Below are 7,541 nucleotides of genomic sequence, written 5' to 3'. Positions count from 1 at the left end.
TCTATCTACGGTTACAGGCTGAGAGGATCTGATAGCACTTTGGGTGTTTGGGTAAAGCGTGGGTGCACTCTCAGGGGGAAGGGTCACATTTCTATACCGACGATTCCTAAACTGTTCCTATAAACAGTGAAGCACACCGATCATAGGTTCAAGAGGAAAACATCGCTGATTATCTTGTGTCAGTTTGCTTTAAAAGGAGGTTTCTCACTAGTCACAACATAAAGTCTTTGCAGCACGTGTAAGGCTATCATGAAATATGCGAGAATCATATCCTGCATATCCTGCTTACAAATGGGGATTCGTTACATTTTTTTTTGACAGAATTTTACAGCCTGATGCAGTCACGCACTGATATCTTTAATGGATGACTCCATATTACATCTCGTTTATGGAACCTTTGAGAAAAAGAAAAAAGAGAGATCACGGTTTGATGAAAATGATGTGATAGCTCTAATTGCACATTTCTGCAAATGTCCAGGATCATGTCAAAGTCATATTGCCCATTCCAGCACACAGCTACAGCTACACCAGTTCATGTTAAATGTAGAATAAAAATGCACCGATGGCTTCCATAATGAAGTTCAGTTAAGTCATACCTAATCAATCCATCCATCCATCCATCCATTCGCTTCCGCTTATCCTTTTCAGGGTCGCGGGGGGCGCTGGAGCCTATCCCAGCTGTAATAGGGCGAAAGGCGGGGTACACCCTGGACAGGTCGCCAGTCTGTCGCAGGGCTAACACATAGGGACAGACAACCATTCACACTCGCATTCACTCGCACATTCACACCTAGTGACAATTTAGATTAATCAATTAACCTATCCCCACAAGCTACAATACCTAATCAATGATGTGTCAAATCCAATTAATTATTACTTTGGTAGCTGGACATGCTTGTGGGTCACCGAGCTAAAGTAACGTTACCTAACAGGAACTAGTTCTTACATGAATGTTAAGCAAAGGTTACATGTTACATGCTAGATAGTGAATTTATAGTACGTTTGGTAAAAACCAAGTTTGACAGCTGTGATTGTTAAATTTTATAAATTATACTTCTTCCGTCCTTTGCATGCGGCTCGTTGGTCTAGGGGTATGATTCTCGCTTTGGGTGCGAGAGGTCCCGGGTTCAAATCCCGGACGAGCCCACTGTTTTTGTGCCGTAAATCACAATTATTTTTGACGCACCATTCCACAGTTTCTTACAGACGTGTATTACGTTAAACTTTTGGTTTTAAATAATGTTCTAAAGTAACTGATATTAGTAATAAGGCTTTTTCTCAAAAGACACGGGCTGTGTGTGTGTACGTTCCTGAGTCTCCTATCACTCAGCGATATACTGATCTCTTGTGGATTACTGCGAGTACTGCAGGTAGGTGTGCCGAATACTGTTTTTGAAAATATTTCTCAAACATCATTTAGAAAATTTAATTTCATGAATACACATTTGAACCAAATTTAGATGAAACATATTTTAAATGCCTTCCTGGTTAAAATAAATAAATAAATAAATAAATAAATAAATAAATAAAGGTAGTTTAGAAAACAGTCATGTGGATTGAAGGCTGTCTTTCTGTATTCAGCCAGTAGTAGTAGTAGCAGCTTGTCAAACCTTACATTGTGCCACCACCTCAGCTCTCCCCTTTTTAATGTAACCCAAGAAAGCCACTCCTCTGCTTAGGCTGAGTCCAGAAGACGTCCTGGGAAATACCAGCCTGTTTCCCTTTCTGTAACAGCACTCACATCATCGCTACAGAAACTACACTATTTCCATTATTTCTATAAGCTCCTTAGTGGCAGCTCAGTCTGTCATATGTATTGGCTTCATAAGATGAGGCGTCTTATGAAGTTTTTTAAAAATATATTTCATGTGCTTGTTTCCTCGACTCGACAACATGGCAAAAAGCTAAAGTTCTGCTTTGGATAAGAATAAAAGTTCCTGTGAGAGAGTGCAAACAAGAGAGATCCATGGAACGAGCCACAGCTTCTTTTTCTCAGCATCATGTTTTTTCAGTGGAAAACAAACTTCATAGCAGAATCTGAGACAAACAGGGAAACAAATTCTTCTCTGGTTTTTGGTCACATGTACAGCAGATATGTAGATATTTTACAGATGTTTAACATTTTCTGTCAACAATATTAACCCAGGCAAGCACTCCTCTCCTCTCTCCACCGTCGCCACAGCCTTTTAACCAGAGTGTTATTTAAAGTAAGCAGCTGCCTGCTTAGCCGGCACCTTTCACTTTTCAAGCAGCACTTAATTTACTGGAGGACATTTTAAATCTCTTGCCTCCATGGCACTGAGTCGCTGACAAATGCCTGGTTGCAAATGTATCTCATTGACTGCTGACTCGGTTGTATTACAAGCTGGCTGATAGGGGCTGCCACAGTAATGTGGCCTTCAGGTTTATCCTCAGATGTTGGAGGAAGTGTATTAATTTGGTTTAGATGGGGCCTTATGAGAGCGTACTGGCAGGCAGACACGAGCCAATCCCCCACCCCCCTCTCCGTCGACCTCGGATTGAAGCTATCTGCCACAGAGCCAAAGCATATTCCACCATCAATGTGTCAGGGGAAAGCTATTAAAACCGCTTTACTTTTCCTAAGTATCATGAGAATAAGCACAAGATTTAGTGAAATCCTCCCTGGAGCACTGAAAATCTTGGGGATTTTCCTGCTGAAACGTTTCCTAATGGGCCGCTCAGAAGTGTCAGAAACTCTTGTTAGACTTGAATGTTTCGGGATTTCAGTGTATTTATTTGCAGCTGAAATGACAAAATTTTAAGTCTGTGCGTCAGAGCTTTCCACATCATCAGATGGAAACAAATTCACCAGCAGAAAAAAACAGAACCTTAGATAAACTCAGCTTACCTTTTCTCAAACACCATCAGTGCACACTCAGATCACGCACACTGATGTGCAGCAAAGCACGGCAGATTAATGTGGTAAAGCACCCGAGCAGTTTCTCCATATGATGATCTTTATCTGCTACTTCGACCCTTCACTGAGATCTTAAAAATAAATAAGTAAACAGGGGACTTTTTGTCAATAAATCAGTAATTTTCCCACTCTTCTCTGCTGAGTTTGTTCGTTGATAGAAGTGATGACTGAGATTACAAGCTCAGCATTTTGATTTATTACGCAAACTTTCCCCATTTTTATGGGAATTTCATTTTGACCATCAATTAAACTGCTAATGTATTTTTGAGTTTATTCATTGTTTGGTCTACAGAAAAGAGAAAAGTTCATGACAGGTTTATTTGATTTGTTTTGCAGTCTGAATCCATTTGATGCCACGATTACTGTATCTTGGGCATAAAGTAGAATATCTGTGGTAGATGTTCGTAAATATTAAGATATTGATCCAAGATTTATTTTGGTTTTGAAATAGTTATTACATCAAAGTGGAGTGCTGTAATTCCACCATGTTAGGCAGAAATAATTATTCCCACTACTGAAATGACACCATTGCTCATTACTTCTCATGCATAAACTCTTTAGGCTGCATGACTACCAGCATTAGTATTAACAGCATTGGTAAATCACTTTAAGATGTCTTCTTATCTGTTTACAGTGAACATAACATTACATTAGACAGACCCATCTATACTGACACAATGATACACATTAACCCAGCAACCCACTGCACTTATGGTGTCTCAGCTTTCATTATATTAATGTATTTTTAAAAAAATCACAGGCTGAGGAACTGACCTGTAAATCAATTCAACAAACAGAGAACAATGGTACTTCCCCGGTGCATGCACTTAGAAAGTTACAACATTAACTGACAAAAAATTGATTAAAATTGTTGATCAGCAAAAAAAAAAAAAAGAGAGAGCGAGAGAGAAAGGGTAGAAAAGTCACTGAAACTCAAACTATTTAAGTAATTAGGTCGGGGGTGGGGAGTTCACAGCTTAATCTATTTAATTCATTTGTGGATTTGGGCTGAAAGTACTGAGAAACATACATCTGCCCAAATGCATGTACGAGTCACTTTACTGGCTACACTAGTACTAGGCTGGACTGCACATCCATGATATTAATCTCCTTTTCTACCAAACACCAAAGGAGATGTGGTGACTGTGGAGGTCATTTAAGTGCAGTGAACTCGCTGTCTTGTTCAAGAAGCCAGACTGAGATGATTTGAACTTTGTGACATGGTGCACTGATAGAAGGAGCCATCAGAAAATGAGTACACAGTGGTCATAAAAGAATGGACGTGGTCAACAGCAATATTTAGGTAGGCTGTTATGGGGCGCCGTTTGTAAAGTGAAACATGCTGAAATTAACGGCAACATTTTTCCACATTTAGCTCAAAACCTTACAAAAACATATTTTTTCGAGTAATTTTTTACAACATTTAGTAAAATATTTGTAACTTTTCATCAAATGTTAAATATTAAATCTAAATGTTAAATATTAAATCTAAATGTTAAATATTAAATCTAAATATTATATTTAAATCTAAATGTTAAATGTTAAATCTAAATGTTAAATTTAAATCTAAATGTTATATTTAAATCTAAATGTTAAATGTTAAATCTAAATGTTAAATTAAATCTAAATATTATATTTAAATCTAAATGTTAAATGTTAAATCTAAATGTTAAATGTTAAATCTAAATGTTATATTTAAATCTAAATGTTAAATTAAATTAAATCTAAATGTTAAAAGTTAAATCTAAATGTTAAATGTTAAATCTAAATATTATATTTAAATCTAAATGTTAAATGTTAAATCTAAATGTTAAATGTTAAATCTAAATGTTAAATGTTAAATCTAAATGTTATATTTAAATCTAAATGTTAAAAGTTAAATCTAAATGTTAAAAGTTAAATCTAAATGTTAAAGTTAAATCTAAATGTTAAATGTTAAATCTAAATATTATATTTAAATCTAAATGTTAAATGTTAAATCTAAATGTTAAATGTTAAATCTAAATGCTAAATGTTAAATGTTAAACCTAAATATTTAGGCTAATATGCAAATTTATTGTACGGATCAACGGAAATACCAAAATAAAAGCTTCCCGAAAACCTCCGGTGCAAAATTGTGTCTGTTCTCCTCCTCACTTCTCCCCGCCATGTGCTGCTTCACTTCTTGCCTACGAGCATGTCCAGCGATTTTGCTGGACATGTGCTGCAGCGATTGTGAAGTAAGACTGCAGCTGCTAAGAGTGCACTACTGCTGAACCTTTGGATGGCCGACAAAACGGATCTTCCGATGTTTTCAGCTAAATCGCCGGACGTGCTTTCTCATGGTCGGGTTATGGCTGAATTCCAGTGGAATGACGGTCCCGCCATAATAGACGTTTCAGCCATGTGTTCCAGCCCTAAACCTAACCTTATTCCTAACCTTTACTAGCAGTTAAATGACGTAAAATAGTGTTTTCCAAATCGATTTTTAGAAAATGAACGAACATGTGTAGATTGAGTCCAAACGGTTCTCATGTGCTCTCCTTTTTCCGATGCCGTAATTTAGGAACGTGTTGGGTACCCGAAAGCATAAAATGTTGACAATTTGTCACCTAGCGAAAATTATTACGCTTTGGGAGTGAGAACGTGTCTGACCACTACCGGCACACTTTTGCACCGGAGGTTTTCGGAAAGCTTTTATTTTGGTATTTCCGCTGATCCGTGCAATAAATTTGCATGTTAGCCTAAACATTTAGATTTAACATTTAGCATTTAGATTTAACATTTAGATTTAGATTTAAATATAATATTTAGATTTAACATTTAACATTTAGATTTAAATATAATATTTAGATTTAACATTTAACATTTAGATTAATATAATATTTAGATTTAACATTTAACATTTAGATTTAAATATAATATTTAGATTTAACATTTAGATTTAACATTTAGATTTAAATATAATATTTAGATTTAACATTTAGATTTAACATTTAACATTTAGATTTAAATATAATATTTAGATTTAACATTTAACATTTAGATTGAATATTTAACATTTAGATTTAACATTTAAAATTCTGTTTTAAATATGAAAAGTTACAAATATTTTACTAAATGTTGTAAAAAATGACTTGTTTTGAGCTAAATGTGGAAAAATGTTGCCGTTAATTTCAGCATGTTTCACTTTACAAACGGCGCCCCATAGGCTGTGGCGTTTTAACAATACTCTGTTTGTACTACAGGAAGCCAAAATGTGCCAAGAAAACATTCCCCGCACCATTACACCACCAGCAGCTTGAGCTGTTGATGCATTCATGTTCTTTACACCAAATTATGATGCTACCATCTGAATGTCATGGCAGAGATTGAGATTTAAATCACCTTTCTTCCACATTCTGATGCTCAGTTTGAACTTTACCAGGTCATCTTGACAATGTCTACATGCCTAAATGCATCGAGGGGCTGCCGTCTGATTGGCTGATTGGAGGGGATGATGGATAAATTCAAGTAACAATGTTTCTCCCTTCATATTTTATAGGCTCCTGTAACTACCTTTCATATCATTAAGAAAGTGATCCACCCCAGCTCAACTTTTCATTTGCTCTCATGAGCTGAAAAGGAGCCGTTGTTTACACGTCACGAGCTTTACCCAGTCAGTAAAATCAGGCCGTGCTGTAGTTCCAAGCCTTGTCAGAGCAGCCCAAACTCTCCTATTAATAAGCCTTTACAGCAGCTTTGATCCACCTCCCAGCAGACAAGGTTGGGCAGATTGTAGTAAGGATTTTAAAGCCATTCATGCAATTTTCCAATAAACCCTTTTCCCCAAAGGAAAAATCCCCAGAACATCCCAACAATGACTGTAAGAAGGTTCCTCTGAACCATGATTAAACGATTAAAACAGGCTGATTTTAGCCAACTGACTCCCAGTTAAAACAGTGAATTCGAAGTGGGGGCTTTATTTTAACAATGCACCGTGACATGACCTATCCGGGATGCAATCTTCTCTTAGGGACAGCCTGGAGGAGCTTCTATTAAGCCCAACACAAACTATGCTGGAACATCAGTGAACAATATACCTGTCAAACCCATGAGTGTTTCATCTTTTTAAAAAGCTATTTCATAAGATTAAAGACTTATGTGATTACTAATCAGCTCTGCCAATAAATATGCAGTCAATTAATGTGGTAAATAAGCAGGAAACTGCTCTTCCCTCAACATTAAGTTGACTTGATGGATTCTTTTCTTGTCAGACGCCAGCACAGTCCCCGGCTCGAGTGCCTGGCCTGCCTCTCCGTGTCGTCTTTCATTTCCTTTTCACCCCCAGGTCTTTTTGTACCTGTCAATTTCTTTCTACAGTGTGACTCCTTAATCCACCTGAGTGCATAGAGGACAGTTTTGACATAAGAAGAAAAGATAGACTCCTAAGGAGAGGACCGGTATCTTTAGAGCCTTGGGGATAACCGGATTACGACAGCCATTTTGTGCTGCTGGCAGTTTTTCTTATTACCCATTTCCCCCCCATCATCTCTCCAGAGTTGAAACACTGCCCTTTCTTAGAAGTCACTCCAAACACAGACACAATACACGTTTTTCTTTTATTTATTTTTATTTCCCCCCC

At 36.9% G+C, this 7,541-nt stretch overlaps 1 non-coding gene across 1 annotated transcript; it reads left to right on the top strand.

Annotated features, from left to right (window-relative positions):
- Positions 1-1,074: 1,074 nt before the first annotated feature.
- On the top strand, positions 1,075-1,146 carry trnap-ugg. The gene has a single exon. It is a non-coding gene; the product is annotated as a tRNA-Pro (tRNA).
- Positions 1,147-7,541: the final 6,395 nt, after the last annotated feature.

This window comes from Haplochromis burtoni, unplaced genomic scaffold (genome assembly GCF_018398535.1).
Source record: "Haplochromis burtoni strain Fernald_Lab_line unplaced genomic scaffold, NCSU_Asbu1 Contig_266, whole genome shotgun sequence".
NCBI classification, from domain to species: domain Eukaryota; kingdom Metazoa; phylum Chordata; class Actinopteri; order Cichliformes; family Cichlidae; genus Haplochromis; species Haplochromis burtoni.
Note: the sequence above shows the minus strand (reverse complement) of the source record. Positions and strands in the feature narration are given on the sequence as shown.